This window comes from Aegilops tauschii, chromosome 5, assembly GCF_002575655.3.
Source record: "Aegilops tauschii subsp. strangulata cultivar AL8/78 chromosome 5, Aet v6.0, whole genome shotgun sequence".
Lineage (NCBI taxonomy): Eukaryota > Viridiplantae > Streptophyta > Magnoliopsida > Poales > Poaceae > Aegilops > Aegilops tauschii.
In genome coordinates, this window is record NC_053039.3 from 347422164 (window position 1) to 347440598 (window position 18435).

Below are 18435 nucleotides of genomic sequence, written 5' to 3' on the forward strand. Positions count from 1 at the left end.
CGACTGACCGCATCGCCCCTCCCTCAGCCACGTGCCCTGCCGAAGGCCTTCCTCGTCAAGCTCTCCATCGGCGCGTTCCCCGTCGCCCCCTTGGGCGGCTGGCGTAGGAGGGCCGGAGAAGACGAAGAAGGCGGGTGGCAGGCCGTCAATTCGGAGTACGTGGGCACCGACGCCTTCATCGCGTATTGTCGGCCCGCTGCCTCATCTTCTGCTGCTCGTACCTTGCCTAGGCGTTCTTTTTGCCCTCTTGCCATCTCGTTCCACCTTCTGAGGAGAGGACAAGAAAGGGATTACGAGCATCTTATCTCTTTTTAGTTTGTAAGCCTGCGGGCATCTGTTAAACTTGAAACTTGTAATCCCCTTGCTCATGTTTTTCACTTCGTATGAACTGTACCTGTATGGGATGTTTTTAATGAAAAAGGGTGCTTGCCCGGTTCTTTGTGCGTGAGCGAGGCCCATGCCAAGGAGTAAATCCTTGTTATTTTTAAGATAAACATTGTTGCCCGGCAGCAGGCCTTGTCGTCCCCTTACTTCATTCGACCATTCTCACGCTCTTGGCGGAGGCAGGGCGAAGTAGAGTTAGGCCCCTCGTTTATTTCCTCGTCACCGCGACTACGACCCAGTTCCGACCCAGGGAATAGTTCTTGGGTATAGGAAAAAAGGGGGAGCACGGCGGCCTAGGAATAAAACGAGGTTTCACACGTCCCAACTTCATATGGAAATGCACAATAGGGGATAGAAGACTTATCTGAATCTGCAACCCCCGGCAGCCTTGGCTTGCCGTGGTTGGATTCTTGTGTCTGCAGCCCCCGACAACCTTGGCTTGTCGGGGCCGGAGTGTCGGGTTGTCCTCTTTCTTCCAAACAGCTCAGCAGAAACGTCCATGTACCTTGCGAACCAAAGAAGACGAAAAGGGACAGAGAGATGCACACTCGACCTCTATGCTAGGGGTTAGTCGCCGCTAAGAACTATCAACCCTAACTGAGGGAGAGACTTAACCTAGCATGCATGCTAAAAGTTAGGGTGCCAGCGCTTCATTTATTTATGCTCAGGGTCTGCGCCTGGCTTTGTACAGAGGGTTACATGCCTTGCCAGCAAGGCTTGTACAAAAGGTGGTTTGCTGGGAGGCCTGGCAACCGCGCCTTATGGGTAGAACTTGTGAAGATGTTCAATGTTCCAGGAGTTGCTCACTGGAATAGCATCTTCGGTCTTCAGGTGGACTGCGCCAGGCCTGGTGACTCGTATTACCCGATAAGGGCCTTCCCACTTCGGCGTCAACTTGTTGGAATTCTTGGCCGATTGAACGCGCCGAAGAACAAGGTCGCCTTCCTCAAAGCTTAGGGCATGAACCTTGCGGCTATGACAGCGGCGCAAGGCTTGCTGATAGCGTGCTGCTGTCACAGCCGCCCGAAGACGATCTTCCTCAAGGAGCGTCGCGTCATCTTGCCGCAATTGCTCTTGCTCAAGCTCGTCATAAGCGAGCACTCGAGGTGACCCGTATGTGAGTACCATGGGGAGAACTTCTTCTGCTCCGTATACCAGGGCAAAGGGTGTCTGGCCGGTGGCTCGATTTGGCATTGTTCTGATTGACCAAAGAACCGTCGGCAACTCATCAATCCAGCGCCTTCCGCTCTTGTGCAGTCTGTCAAAAGTCTTTGTCCTCAGGCCTCGCAGTACTTCAGCATTTACCCTCTCCGCCTGGCCGTTGCTCCGTGGGTGTGCCACGGAAGCGAAACAGACCTTGCTGCCAAGGTCTTGAATGTATTGCATGAAGGTGTGGCTTGTGAACTGCGTGTCGTTGTCGGTGATGACTCTGTTTGGCACACCAAAACGGCAGACTAGCCCCTTGAAGAACTTGACGGCTGCATGCGCTGTCACCTTCCTCACTGCTTCCACCTCCGGCCACTTTGTGAACTTGTCGATTGCAACGTACAAGTACTCAAACCCCCGACAGCGCGGGGGAAAGGGCCCAGTATGTCGAGCCCCCGGACCGAAAATGGCCAGGAGAGAGGAATTGTTTGAAGGGCTTGAGCTGGTTGATGAAGCTTCTTCGAATGGAACTGACACGCTTCACACTTGGTTACTAGTGCCGTTGCATCCTGGAGGGCAGTGGGCCAGAAGAAACCTTGCCGGAATGCCTTACCGGCAAGGGCCCTCGACCCTATGTGTGAACCACATATGCCTCCATGTATCTCTGCCAACAGCTCCAGTCCTTCCTCCCGTGGAATGCACTTCAATTTCACACCGTTCGGTCTTTTTCTGTACAGGACGTCGTCGACGAACTGATACATGGCAGACCGATGGGCTACTTTCTCCGCTTCTTCCTGCTCCTCAGGGAGTTCCCCTATTTGGAGGAATCGGACGGTATGTTGTGCCCATGCCGGAGCCTGGGGCTCGACGGCAAGGACCAAAGGCATTTCCTCTGCCATGGGAGCAGCTGTCTCTACGGCTGGGGTTTGACGCCCTACCGGAGTCTGCCGCCCCGTGGTAGGCTCGGCGTCTACGGCAACACCCTTGCCGGCGGCTCCTGGGAGCTCGGTGGGAAAGTACTTATCGGGGCCTGATTTCCTGCGCTTGTTCTGCTCTGTCGATGGTTCAACGGATGGTTGAGTTAACTGAAGCACAAAAGTACCTGGCTCCACAGGTAGTTTGAGTGCGGCGCGCTTCGACAGGTAATCGGCGGTGCCGTTCTCCACTCGGGGAACATGCTCCGCCTGTATACCGTCCAAACGCTCCTCCAGCTTCCTCACCTCATTCACGTAGGCCTCCATCAACGGGCTTTGATAATCTTTGTTAACTTGCTTGACGACGAGCTGTGAATCCCCCCTGACGATAAGCTTCTTGATCCCGAGGTCTGCCGCGATCCTGAGGCCGACAAGCAACCCCTCGTACTCAGCAGTGTTGTTTGTTGACATCTCCCTGGGAAAGTGCATCTGGACTACATACTTGAGGTGCTCTCAGGTGGGCGCAACGAGTAGCACACCAGCGCCGGCGCCTTCCAGCGAGAAAGACCCGTCAAAGTACATAATCCAGTTGCGGCTTGCTTCCTTGCCGGGGAGAGTGGTCTCCTGGATCTCTTCGTCGGGCGTTGAGGTCCATTCCGCAATGAACTCTGCCAAGACTCTGCTCTGGATTGTCGAAGTACTTTCAAACTTCAGACCAAAGCTCGACATTTCCAAGGCCCACTCCACGATCCTCCCAGTCGTGTCTGGGTTATGCAGTATCCGTTGCAACGGGAGGCGGGTGACGACGGTGATTTCGTGGGCTTGGAAGTAATGACGCAGCTTCCTCGAGGTCATAAGGAGGCCGAAGAGCAATTTCTGCACACCGGAGTACCTTGACCTAGCCCCCTGCAAGAGGGAGCTGACAAAGTAAACCGGGTGCTGCATCATCTTCTTCTTCTGCACCACTTCATTTGGTTGCCCGGGCCCCGTCCCGATGGCGTCAGACTCTGCCGGGGGCCTTGCCTTGCCGGCACCAGGCCTTGCCGGGGGGAGGTCCGGCTCGCCATCCGCCGGTCCTGCCGTTGCCACTGCCTCTTTGTCGACCTCCCTCTGTGCTACTAGCGCGGCGTTGAACACTTGATTCGTTGCCGCAAGATACAGCAGCAACGGCTCTTGCGGTTTAGGCGCAACCAGTATTGGTGTAGAGGAGAGGTATTTCTTCAAATCCTGCAGTGCTGCTTCGGCCTCTGGGGTCCACTCCATTGGGCCCGCCTTCTTCAAGATTTTGAAAAAGGGGAGGGCACACTCAGCAGACTTGGAAATGAACCTGCTCATGGCGGCAACGCAGCCAGTGAGCCGGCACACATCCTTGATCCGCTTAGGTGCTTCAATTTGCTCAATGGCCTTGATCTTGTCTGGGTTCGCCTCGATCCCGCACTGTGACACAAAGAACCCGAGAAGTTTGCCGGACGGAACGCCGAAGACACACTTCTCAGGGTTCAACATGAGGTTGATCTTGCTCGGATTTGCAAACGTCTCTTCTAAATCTTGTACAAGTGTTGTCCTGTCCTTGGTTTTGACCACTATGTCATCCATATAAGCTTCCATATTTCTATCTAGCTGGGGCTCAAAACCAATTTGGACCGCTCTTGCAAATGTCGAGCCAGCACTCTTCAACCCGAAAGGCATTCGCAAAAAGCAATATGTGACACATAGGGTGATGAATGATGTCTTCTCTTCATCTTCTCTCGTCATGAAGATCTGGTGGTATCCTGAGTAGGCGTTGAGGAACGATAACAAGTCGCACCCGGCCGTGGAGTCAACAATCTGGTCAATGCACGACAACGGGAAAGGGTCCTTTGGACAGGCCTTATTGATATCAGTGTAATCAATACACAACCTCCACTTCCCATTTGCCTTGCGCACCACCACCGGATTGGCCAACCACGTCGGATGGAGCACTCCTCTCACCAAGCCTGCCGCTTCCAACTTCCTGATCTCCTCTGTGATGAATTCCTGTCTTTCCAAAGCTTGCTTCCTGACCTTCTGCTTGACAGGCCGCGCATGAGGACAGGTAGCAAGATGGTGCTCAATCACCTCCCTGGGAACGCTAGGGATGTCGGATGCTTGCCATGCAAACACATCGACATTCGCCCGCAGGAAGGTGACGAGCGCGCTTTCCTATTTGTTGTCAAGGGAGGAGCTTATGGTGAAAGCCCCTCCCGTGCCGTCCTCCTTGACGGACACCTTCTTGGTCTCTGGTGGTGTAGCTCTGGATTTCTTGCTCTTGCAGGTGGAGCTCTCTGGCACATCCTCGATGGGAGCACAACACTCCGAAGAGGTGCGCTTGCCGGAGTGGATGCAAGAGGTCTTGCCGGTCTTCTTCCCTCCCGGAGCTTCAGCGGCAGGAGCAAGTGCCCTGGCGGCAGCCGCCGCAACTGCTTTCCGGTAGAGTTGGTCGACGCAGATCAGCGCATCCTTCTTGTCGGAGGGGACGGTGATGCTGGTCATCGGCCCAGGCATCTTCAGCGTGTTGTAGGCATAATGCGACGCCGCCATGAACTTGGCTAATGTTGGGCGGCCGAGGATCCCGTTGTAGGGCAAGGGGATCTCGGCCACATCAAAGACAATCCTCTCCGTCCTGTAGTTCAACTCGCCTCCAAATGTCACAGGCAGCGTGACTTTACCCTTCGGCTGACTCCTTCCCGGGTTGACCCCTTGAAACGTGGCCGTCTCCTCGAAGTCTCCATCAGGAATCTGCAGCCTTTTGATCACAATGTGCGAGATCAAGTTCAGACCGGCCCCGCCGTCAACTAGCATCTTTGCCACCTTGAGGTTGCGTATCATTGGTGAAACCAACAACGGCAGACACCCGACCGCAGTTGTGCGATTGGGGTGGTCCTCGGTGTCAAAGATGATAGGCGTGCTGGACCACTTCAGCGGCTTCTGAGCGTCGAGTGACGGCTCCGCCGCTGTGATCTCACGCGCCCACTGCTTGAGCTGGCGGTGAGAGGTATGCAGCGAGGCGCCACCATCGACGCACATGGCCTCCATAGCTTTCTGGAACTCATGCTCGTCGGACTCGTTGTCCTCGTCATGATCATCGTCTTCCTGCTTCTTGTCGCGGCCCCGAGCGGGCCTCTCTTGCTGGTTATCCTTGCCGCGGTGGCCTCCTTGGCCGCCACGCTTCTTGCCGGATCCCTCGGCACCATCCTGAACCTTCTCCTTGTCCCGCCTCTCATACTCGGCTTTTTGCTTTTCAGCAAGCAGCTCAACTTGTCGGCAATTCTGGAGGTCGTGGCCCTTGGTGCGGTGGATCTTGCAGTATTGCTTGTCGGAGCCTCCTGGCTTGTCGGCAGCCGCCAAGGCCCGGCAAGCGGCGCACCCGGTAATTTCCTTGCCGGGGTCGTCTGCCTTGGCCTTCTTGGCAGCGCCGGTGTCCTCGGATCCCTCGACGGCAAGCACGGTCTTGCCCTTGCGCTTCCTGTTGCGGCGCTGGCCCTTCTTCGCCAGGGTGGTTGTGCCTTCGTCTGTGGAGTCGGTTTCCGCGCCAGCATCCTCGCTGGGGTACTTCCTCCCCTCTTCAGCTCGAGCACACCTATCGGCCAGAACATAGAGTTCGGCCACATCTTTGACCTTGTTCATCGCCAGCTCTTCACGCATCTTGCGGTTGTGCACATTCTGATGAAATGCGCTGATCACGGCGGCAGGATGAACATCTGGGATGTTGTACTGCACCCGACTGAACCTCTGTATGTACTTGCGCAGGGTTTCACCTTCCTTCTGGGGGATGATGTGCAAATCGCGCTTGCCTGGCCATGAGCTTGGTGGCCTCCGGTGAAGGCGCCAACGAACTCAGGGCACAAATCCGACCAAGAAGAAATGGAATCCGCCGGCAAGTGCATCAACCATGACATAACATTGGGTTTAAGTGCCCAACAAGAAGTAATTGGCAAGCACCTTATCGTCGCGGGCTCCGGCAGCTTGCATCGCGATGGTGTAGATAGGAACTCTGACGGGTGGGTCTTGTCGTTGTACTTCTCGCCAATGCCGGGCTTGAACGTGCGGTGGGAGGGCCACTCGAACTGACGCAGCTCACGGGTAAAAGCTGGGCAACCCACCTCGTAGGGTAGGCCGCCAGAGCCTCCCGGTGCTGGGTGGTTCATAGTGGGCCTCGCCCGCCTATCTGACTGGTGGCGTGCGTCGCGCCGGCGCTCGATGGTGGTTCGAGCGTCTTCATGGGCTCGCTCCCGAAGAACTTGGTGCTGATCGCGGTGGGTCCGTGGGTCAGACGACGCTATGGAGATGTTATCACAAGCGTCGTCACGACGGACCGGCACCCGCGGTGACGGACGTGGGGGAGGAGAGTGCACCAGCCGCAGCACCTCCGGTCCTCCCACCACTGGTGTGCGGTGGCCCGACGGAGCGCCGGCCTGAGGGCCCCGCTGGTTGCGGCTCATCTTTGTTGGCAACGCCAATGAGGCTCCGGATGGTGGCTCTCCACTCGTCGAGCTTCTCCGCAGCAGGAGGAAAGTCGAGGAGCAACTGCGCGCGTGCCAAAGCTTCGGCCGGCGTGGGTGGCGGCGAAAGCTGCGTGGGCCGTGACGCACTCCGACTTCCAACCACGCTAGAAGGAGCTCTATCACGGCCTGGCGGCAGTGCGCCATTTTTGCCAGCGCTTCGGGGCGCAGGCTAGCCTCCTTCGTCCCGCGAATGATGCACGGGACTCTTCCCACGGCGGCGTCCGGGGTCACCAGCGTGGCGATGCTGCTCGTCGCGCACAATCTGGGAAGAGCGCGTCGTGGGCGCCGGCGTAGGCATCTTGGAGGTCGCTGCATCGCCCGTAGGTGGCACGACGCCGCCCCTGGAGGGCCCCGCGCCGCCTGCGGGGGGCCCAGCCCCGTCTTTGGATTTGGCGACGTGCGGCCCGTCGTCTTGCGCACGAACGACGCCACTCGCCAGGCTTTGACTGCCAGAGCGATGTTGGTGTTCGCGGGCCGTGCCTCGGGTTCTGTCCACGACCGCCCCGTTGCTCGCCCGCACCGGTACGGGCCGTCCGACTTCGGATGAGCCGATCACCGTGATCGTCTTATTCTTGGGAGCCATGGCGATGAAGAACTGCTAGGCTAACTGCTAGATCGGATTTTCACAACTGCGCCCCCCTACCTAGCGCGCCAAAGATGTCGGGGGAAACGACACCTATGGGATCACTGGAATCCCTTCTATGGTTGGCGGGCGCGGGGTTGTGCAAAGAGCGGGTCTGGCGGTCAGCACAAGGATCGTTTACCCAGGTTCGGGCCACGAGGATGCGTAATACCCTAGTCCTACTTTGGTGTATGTATTTGAGTGTTCTTGAGTTCTTGAGCTAGCTACGGTGCATGTCCAGCCCAAAAGATCCGAATCCTTCTCCTGGACGCCGCGGGCCTCCTCTTATAGACAAAAGGGGTTGCCACAGTGGCACATAGGAGGTGGAAAGGTGTATAGTACGCAAGCTTATCGCTTGTCATTACAGGACAAGACGCATTAAATGCGCTCCCTTAGGTGTCCCATTGCTTTATCGGGGATGGCAACGAGGCCCGTCCCGTCCGTCGCCGCTCCGACGCGCGTCCAGGCCAGCGACGCGTGTAGCGCCATGTAGGCTGGCAGGCTGCTGAGATGGCGTGGTGGTAGGGTCTTCACGAAGATCTGCATGCCACCACGCAGGTGCTTGCTGAGCTGGTTTGGAAGCCGCACGTTGCCACGCGGGTGCCTGCCCAGCTGGTTGGGCTGGCAGCTGTATGTGAACGGCGGTGGAGTCTTGGCGGACGCGGGCCTGATTGTGGCCTCGCAGGTGTCTTCGGCAAGGGCCTTGCTAGGGCCCCGGCAAGGGCCTCGCCGTGGCATCGCGGTCGTCCCCGGCAAGGATCTTGACGGGGGTCTCGTGGATTTCCTCGACTAGGATCCCGCCGAGGATCGTCGTCTTCTGGTTCTCATCTGATCTTGTATGCTTCTGATCTTCACAAAGATCTGCATGCCACCACGGAGGTGCCTCCCGAGCCCTGGTCCCAATGTGGTTGATGGCGTTGGGGCCCTCTGCCCAAGGGTGGCGCGCTCCGCTGGCATCGGGCAAGTTACCCCGACAAGGCTCTTGCCGGGGGAGCCCTACCTCGCCCTTCTGCTCTTTGTGTCTCTGGTCTTGGAGTTGCTCTGGTTGTCTTGTGCCTTCGGCTTCCCTCCTCTGCCCTACTTAGTGTGGCCGTGGGCGCGGCTCTGACTGCCCGTGCACAAGTAAAGGGGTAAAAAGGAGAGCCCCTACTTTTGTACACCGATAACCTCCGAGGAAGGAGACATAATCACATGGGTATGGGCACTCCCCTTGGCAACTGCCAAGCTTGGGGGAGGTGCCCCGGTATCGTATCACCATCACACTTCTATCTTTACCGTTTTTCTTAGTTCGATCCTTTTGGTAATATCTTGATCTAGTAGAATAAAGTTTTAGTATGATTTAGTTTTGAGTTTTGCTTTATGATCCTTCTATGTAATCGAGTCCATGAGCTATATATAATAAAGATTAGTTTTGAGTCGAGGGCTTGTTTACCTTGCTATGATCTTGAGGGAATAAAATAAAGAATAAAAAGAATTAAAGAGATCATATTGATCTTATGGAGAGTAATGACTTCACATATAAAGAGTATGATGAATAAAAGTTGTTGAGAGTTGACAAACATAGTTTTGGTCATCATTGCAATTAATAGGAAGTAATAAAGAAAGAGAGGTTTTCACATATAAATATACTATCTTGGACATCTTTTATTATTGTGAGCACTCATTAAAACATGACATGATAAAAAGTTGATGTTGGACAAGGAAGACAACGTAATGGGTTATGTTTTCTTATATCGAAATAAAGTATATTGTCATGGATCATCCAACATGTTGGGCTTGCCTTTCCCCCTCATGCTAGCCAAATTCTTTGCACCAAGTAGAGATACTACTTGTGCTTCCGAATATCCTTAAACCCGGTTTTGCCATGAGTGTCGACCATACCTACCTATGGATTGAGTAAAGTCCTTCAAGTAAGTTGTCACTGTTGCATGCAATAAAAATTGCTCTCTAAATATGTATGATCTATTAGTGTGGAGAAAATAAGCTTTATACGATCTTGTGATATGGAAGAAATAAAAGCGACGAACTGCATAATAAACATCCCTATCACAAGTGGCAATATAAAATGACGTTCTTTTGCATTAAGATTTCGTGCATCCAACCATAAAAGCACATGACAACCTCTGCTTCCCTCTGCGAAGGGCATGTCTTTTATTTTTGTCTTATACCTTATGTAAGAGTCGCGGTGATCTTCACCTTTCCTTTTTACATTTTATCCTTTGGCAAGCACATTGTGTTGGAAAGATCCTGATATATACATATCCAATGGGATGTAAGTTATCATGAACTATTATTGTTGACATTACCCTTGAGTAAAAGGTTGGGAGGCAACACTATAAGCCCCTATCTTTCTCTGTGTCCGATTAAAACTCCATACCCATAAGTATTGCATGAGGGTTAGCAATTGTGAAAGACTAAATGATAGTTGAGTATGTGGACTTGCTGAAAAGATCTTATATTGACTCTTTCCGATGTTATGATAAATTGCAATTGCTTTAATGACCGAGATCATAGTTTGTTAGTTTTCAATGAAGTTTCTGATTCATACTTAACATTGTGAATAGATTGTTACTTTAGCATAAGAAATCATATGACAATATATATATATATATGTTGCTGTTACAAGAATGATCATGATGCCCTCATGTCCGTATTTTATTTTATCGACACTTCTATCTCTAAACATGTGGACATATTTTTCGTTATCGGCTTCCGCTTGAGGACAAGCGAGGTCTAAGCTTGGGGGAGTTGATACGGCTTTCGCTTGAGGACAAGCGAGGTCTAAGCTTGGGGGAGTTGATACGTCCATTTTGCATCATGCTTTTATATCAATATTTATTGCATTATGGGTTGTTATTACACATTATGTCATAATACTTATGCCTATTCTCTCTTATTTTACAAGGTTTACACGAAGAGGGAGAATGCCGGCAGCTGGAATTCTGGGCTGGAAAAGGAGCAAATATTAGAGACCTATTCTGCACAATTCCAAAAGTCCAGAAACTCCACGGAAGTCAGTTTTGGTATATATTAAAAATATTGGGCGAAGAAAGCACCAGAGGGGGGCCACACCCAGTCCACGAGGGTGAGAGGCGCGCCCTACCCCCTGGGCGCGCCCCCCTACCTCGTGGGCCCCCTGGCAGGCCTCCGATGCCCATCTTTTGCTATGAAGTCTTTCGCCCTGGAAAAAATCAGAAGGAAGCTTTCGGGACGAAGCGCCGCCGTCTCGAGGCGAAACCAATCTAGGGCTCTGGCAGGGAAACATCCCTCCGGGAGGGGGAAATCATCACCATCGTCATCACCATCGATCCTCTCATCAGGAGGGGGTCAATCTCCATCAACATCTTCACCAGCACCATCTCATCTCAAACCCTAGTTCATCTCTTGTATCCAATCTTTGTCTCAAAACCTCAGATTGGTACCTGTGGGTTGCTAGTAATGTTGATTACTCCTTGTAGTTGATGCTAGTTGGTTTATTTGGTGGAAGATCATATGTTCAGATCCTTTATGCATATTAATACCCCTCTGATTATGAACATGGATATGATTTGTGAGTAGTTACGTTTGTTCCTGAGGACATGGGAGAAGTCTTGCTATAAGTAGTCAAGTGAACTTGGTATTCGTTCAATATTTTGATGAGATGTATGTTGTCTTTCCTCTAGTGGTGTTATGTGAACGTCGACTACATGACACTTCACCATTATTTGGGCCTAGGGGAAGGCATTGGGGAGTAATAAGTAGATGATGGGTTGCTAGAGTGACAGAAGCTTAAACCCTAGTTTATGTGTTGCTTCGTAAGGGGCTGATTGGATCCATATGTTTCATGCTATGGTTAGGTTTACCTTAATACTTCGTTTGTAGTTGCGGATGCTTGCAAGAGGGGTTAATCATAAGTGGGATGCTTGTCCAAGGAAGAGCAGTACCCAAGCACCGGTCCACCCACATATCAAATTATCAAAGTAAGAATGCGAATCATATGAGCGTGATGAAAACTAGCTTGACGATAATTCCCATGTGTCCTCGGGAGCGTTTCCCTTTATATAAGAGTTTGTCCAGGCTTGTCCTTTGCTACAAAAAGGATTGGGCCACCTTGTTGCACCTTGTTTACTTTTGTTACTTGTTACCCATTACAAATTACCTTATCACAAAACTATCTGTTACCGATAATTTCAGTGCTTGCAGAGAATACCTACTGAAAACCGCTTGTCATTTCCTTCTGCTCCTCGTTGGGTTCGACACTCTTACTTATCGAAAGGACTATGATAGATCCCCTATACTTGTGGGTCATCACCGGGGCATCCCCAAGCTTAGGCTTTTTGACATCCTTGAATATTACCTTGGGGTGCCTTGGGCATCCCCAAGCTTAGGCTCTTGCCACTCCTTATTCCATACTCCATCAAATCCTTACCCAAAACTTGAAAACTTCACAACACAAAATTCAACAGAAAATCTCATAAGCTCCGTTAGTATAAGAAAATAAATCACCACTTTTGGTATTGTTGTGAACTCATACTTTATTTATATTGGTGTAATATCTACTGTATTCCAACTTTCCATGGTTCATACCACCCGATACTAGGCATAGATGCATCAAAATAAGCAAACAACACGCGAAAAAACAGAATCTGTCAAAAACAGGACACTCTGTAGCATTCTGAATAGTCCGCATACTTCCGTAACTCCAAAAATCCTGGAAAATTAGGAAGTCCTAGGCAATTTGTATATAAATGTACTGTAAAAAATTCATAGTTTTTCCACGCTCCAACAGAAAATAAGAAGTGTTTTCCTGAGCGCAAAAGTTTCTGTTTTTAGCAGGATCAAATCAACTATTACCGTAAGCTATCCCAAAGGTCTTACTTGGCACAAACACCAATTAAAACACAAAACCACATCTAACCAGAGGCTAGATGAAATATTTATTTCAAAACAGGACCTAAAAAGCAAGAACTAAAATAAAATTGGGTTGCCTCCTAACAACCGCTATTGTTTAACGCCCCTAGCTAGGAATAAAACACGAATAGATCTAAGTGTTCTCGTCTTTGGCATTTGGGGAAAAAAGAGAAAATTTCTTATCTATGACATTTATCTTTCTATTTTGTGAGAGCACATGGCCATTGATCGTAGAAGAAAGATTAAGCACGTTGCAAAAATTTGCATCTAAACTTGCCTTCATCTCTTTAATTATTTCGTTTTGATAGAAACTCATAACGGCGGTAAAGTCAACATACTTTTCCTTGGGGTGCCTGAATATGGTTTTCATCTTCTCATAAGTAACGATGGCATCCCCTCCAAGAAAACCGTTTTCAAAAATAGAATCCGAAACTTGCCTAAAAGAAGAGGGAAGGCCAAAATAAAAGCTTTTTAAGTAAACCTCGATTTGATATTGTGGCACATAGCTGGCTCGAATCCTTAACAGCCGATCCCAAGCATCTTTCAAAGATTCATCAAGCAAATAACGAAAAATTCCGGGATCATCTTCATCAAGATTGAAATACTCCTCAACTATCCCAGTAAGTTTTTCCATAGCATCATTATTTATGAGCTTAGAAAGGACAGATGGGTTATCCAAGGTACTTGAACCTGGGAGAAAACTCGAAGCTCTTCTAGATTCGGCCATGGAGAAAGAGATGAACAAAAAAGGATGCGAAGGAAAGGCAAATCTTTTCGAAAATCATTTTAGAAATGGGGGAGAGGAAAATGAGAGGCGAATGGCAAATAATGTAATGCGAGGGATGAGAGTTTATGATGGGTACTTGGTATGTCTTGGCTTGGCGTAGATCTCCCCGACAACGGCGCCAGAAATCCTTCTTGCTACCTCTTGAGCTTGCGTTGTTTTTTCCCTTGAAGAGGAAAGGGTGATGCAGCAAAGTAGTGTAAGTATTTCCCTCAGTTTTGAGAACCAAGGTATCAATCCAGTAGGAGACAACGCGCAAGCCACCGAATACCTGCACAAACAAACACCAACCTTGCACCCAACGCGATAAAGGGGTTGTCAATCCCTTAACGATTATTTGGAACATGAGATCTGATAGAGATGGATAAACGATAAAGTAATATTTTTGGTATTTTTGGTTTATGGAACGGAAAGTAAAAGATTGCAAAATAAGGGAACAACGACAGAAATTGGCAAGTTGATGGAAAACTAATATGATGTAAATAGACCCAGGGGTCATAGGTTTCACTAGAGGCTTCTCTCAGGATAGAAATTATTACGGTGGGTGAACAAATTACTGCCGAGCAATTGATAGAAAAGCGCAAAGTTATGACGATATCTAAGGCAATGATCATGACCATAGGCATCATGTCCGTGTCAAGTAGACCGAAATGATTCTGCATCTACTACTATTACTCCACACGTCGACCGCTATCCAACATGCATCTAGAGTATTAAGTTCATAAAGAACGGAGTGACGCTTTAAGCAAGATGACATGATGTAGAGGAATTAACTCAAGCAATATGATGAAAACCCCATCTTTTTATCCTCGATGTCAACAATACAATACATGCCTTGCTGCCCCTGCTGTCACTGGGAAATGACACCGCAAGATTGAACCCAAAGCTAAACACTTCTCCCATTGCAAGAAAAACCAATCTAGTTGGCCAAACCAAATCGATAGTTCGAAGAGACTTGCAAAGATATCAAATTACGCATAAAAGAATTCAGAGGAGATTCAAATAATATTCATAGATAAGCTGATCATAAATCCACAATTCATCGTATCTCGGCAAACACACCGCAAAAGAGTATTACATCGAATAGATCTCCAAGAACATCGAGAAGAACTTTGTATTGAGAATCAAAGAGAGAGAAGAAGCCATCTAGCTACTAGTTATGGACCCGTAGGTCTGAGGTAAACTACTAACGCTTCATCGGAGAGGCAATGGTGTTAATGTAGAAGCCCTCCGTGATCGAATCCCCCTCCGGCAGGATGCTGGAAAAGGCCCCAAGATGGGATCTCACGGGTACAGAAGGTTGCGGCGGTGGAAAAGTGGTTCTGTGGCTCCCCTTGATGTTTTTGGGCTATAAGAGTATACATAGGAGGAAGATCTAGGTCAGGAGGTCAACGAGGGGCCCACAAGGTCGGGGGCACGCCCTCCACCCTTGTGGCCGCCTTGTGGCTCTTCTGACTTGCACTCCAAGTCTCCTGGGCGTCCTCTGGTCCAAGAAAAATCATCGCGAAAGTTTTATTCCGTTTGGACTCTGTTTGGTATTCCTTTTCTCTGAAACTTTAAAACAAGGAAAAACAAAAACTGGCACTGGGCTCTAGGTTAATAGGTTAGTCCCAAAAATCATATAAAATAACATATTAATGCATATAAAACATACAAAACTGATAATATAATAGCATGGAACAATAAAAAATTATAGAGACGTTGGAGACGTATCAAGCCGCTGCTTGAACTTTGGAGGTGCTCTGCATTTATGTTTTGCGGTCTCAGAAAGGGCTAGCGAGATACCACTATTGTCATATTAAATCATGGTTGTTTTGATAACGTGTTGTTGTTTGAGATATCTTATTATTGCTCGCTAGCCGATTATGTCATTGATATGAGTTAATATAATTTCTAAGAGTTATTGTCGACATGGTTAGTTATAATCTTGGCTGAAAACCTGGGTGCTAGTTAAGCTTATTTATGTAAACAAGAGCAAAAGAGTTTGTAAATGTTTTTCTTTTTCACTTTTAGTTTATCAACTGAATTGCTTGAGGATAAACAAAGGTTTAAGCTTGGGGGAGTCGATATGTCTCCGTCGTATCTACTTTTCCTAACGCTTTTCCTCTTGTTTTGGACTCTAATTTGCATGATTTGAATGAAAATAACCCGGACTGACGCTGTTTTCAGCAGAACTACCATGCTGTTGTTTTTGTGCAGAAATAAAAGTTTCGGATTGGAACGAAACTTTGAGAGGATTTTTTATTCAATAAAAGATTATTTCTGGAGCCAAGAACCACCGGAGGGGGCACTTGGGTGGGCACAACCCACCAGGGTGCGCCCCCCTCCAGGCGCGCCCAGGTGGGTTGTCCCCACCTGGTGGCCCCGCAGACCCTGAAACCGCCGCTATAAAATCACATTTTTCCAGAAAAAATCAGGGAAAAAGAATTATCGCGTTTCACGAGACGGAGCCACCGCCGCCTCCTGTTCTTCATCGGGAGGCCAGATCTGGAGTCCGTTTGAGGCTCCAGAGAGGGGGATCTTTGATCTTCGTCATCACCAACCCTTCTCCATCACCAATTCCATGATGCTCCCCACCGGGAGTGAGTAATTCCTTCGTAGGCTCGTTGGTCGGTGAGGAGTTGGATGAGATTCATCATGTAATCGAGTTAGTTTTGTTAGGGCTTGATCCCTAATGTCCATTATGTTCTGAGATTGATGTTGCTATGACTTTGCCATGCTTAATGCTTGTCACTTTGGGTCCGCGTGCCATGATTTCAGATCTGAACCATTTATGTTATCACCATTATATCTATGTTCTAGATCCGATCTTGCAAGTTATAGTCACCTACTATGTGTTATGATCCGGCAACCCCGGAGTGACAATAGTCGGGACACTTCCCGATGATGACCGTAGTTTGAGGAGTTCATGTATTCACCATGTGTTAATGCTTTGTTCCGGTTCTCTATTAAAAGGAGGCCTTAATATCCCTTAGTTTCCAATAGGACCCCGCTGCCACGGGAGGGTAGGACAAAAGATGTCATGCAAGTTCTTTCCATAAGCACATATGACTATTTACGGAATACATGCCTACACTATATTTATGAACAGGAGCTAGTGCCGTATTGCCCTAGGTTGTAACTGTCACATGATGAATATCATCCAACAAATCGCCGATCCAATGCCTATGAATTTCCTACATATTGATCTTACTAAGTTACTACTGCTATTGTTACTATTATCACTGCTACAAAATCATTGCTATCACTGTTACCGCTACTATTGCTGTTGCTACTATCAAAATTATCATACTACTTTGCTACTGATCACTTTGCTGCAGATAATTAATCTCCAGGTGTGGTTGAATTGACAACTCAGCTGCTAATACTTACAAATATTCTTTGGCTCCCCTTGTGTCGAATCTATAAATTTGGGTTGAATACTCTACCTTCGAAAACTGTTGCAATCCCCTATTCTTGTGGGTTATCACACAACCCAAATCCTTCACGCCCCCGAGCCGGCCAACTCAAAGAGCCTCTCCATCCGCCTGACCCGGACTACCAGCTGACGTCCCCATCGTCTGATGAGTCCAGTGCTACCCAAATGCCGACTTTCAATATTAACCGTGGGTAAGTATTTCAAAAACTCATATTACTTCTTATTATACTTGTCTTCTTAGCTGACTCTTCTTTCTGTGACCTCAGAGCAAAAGCCTTTGTCAAGACAAACCCGGAGGGTCAACTTCTGCTGCGGTGGAGATTGAAGTTCCTTCTCGGGACCCGTTGACGGACAACCCGGAGATCTAGGACAAGCTAGCTGACGAGGACAAGCCGGCTGGCGAAGACAAGTCAGTTGACAAGGACGAGCTGACTCATCAAGATGAACCGGGGAGTCATGCCCGTGCCTCCAGTCCTATAATGGAGGGGAATGAAAATCTCGCTTCAGAACTACTTCTGGGAACGACTCATACGGAAGTGGTGATCACTGGAGAAAAACATAGTATTCTAGAAACTTCAAGTATCTTGGCAAAAATCGCAGCCAAAGATGAGTCACCAAGGAAGGAGAAATGGAAAACCAAACTATAATTTCAATCTCTGGAGGATGTAGATGTGAACTCCCTTCACCAAGGGTATTTAACATGACTGTCTGAAAGTCGATATACTAAAATCGCCATGGTCAACACTGAAACAAAAATATGAGGTATGCCTTGTTGTTTTTCTTCCTTATGTATATATATATATGTAGCCCCCAAGTCTTACGTAGAGAAAGTAGTGATATGCTTGAGACTTGCTTCAACAAAACTTTGTAGAAAAATCCGGGTTAACAGCCTTGACCCGCCCTTGATGTAACCACTTTAGTTGTACTCATATGTAGCCCCCAAGGGCCGGGTCATCAAGAAATAATGAGTTGGGACTTATGTAGATATGAACTTATGAATTTGAGCAGTTGGTAGCCCCCAAGGGCCGGGCCGGGTCTTTTAAGTATATGTGGAAGAAAAAAGGACAAATGCATTAACCCCCAAGTGCCATGTTGAGTGCTTGCAGCTATATGGGACTTGATATAAGATAAGCCAAAACTGACTGATGTAGCTCCCAAGTGTTCGGTCGTTCGCTAGCGGCGACTCGAGACTTTTTTTAGAAATTTGAATAATGTAGCCCCCAAGTGTCGGGTCAATCGCCTGCAGCGGCTCGGGGCTATCACTAATATGACTGACCTTGTAAATCTTATATGTAGGAGATGTTGAACCAGGCCGAGTCACAGGCTGTCGTCTTACAAAAAGAGCTAAAGAAAGAGAAGAAACTCCGAGAAAAGGCAGAAAAACTGTCTTTAGATTTCCACGGGTCTCTGCTATTTATGACAGACACCTTGGAAAAAATTGAAGCTGCTTTTGAGGAAGAGAGATCTGCCTTAGTCAAACGTGCAGAGGAGGCCGAGTCAAAGCTCGAGCCTGTAACTCAAGAGCTGCATACATTGAAGGTTCTTATCACTGACATGTGTGTAGCCATCTTTAGTAAGCAAAGTTTCTTCATAACCGCAACATATTGTTCTAGTTCAGGACAAATTGTGAGCAATGCAAAGCTGAGTATATTTTTCAGCCCCAATACCAATCTCACTACAAGAGAGAATTGTTGTAGAGAGTTAATATCGAGAATGAAGCTCTTTCTGATACTTAGGCCTACCAACCATGGTTG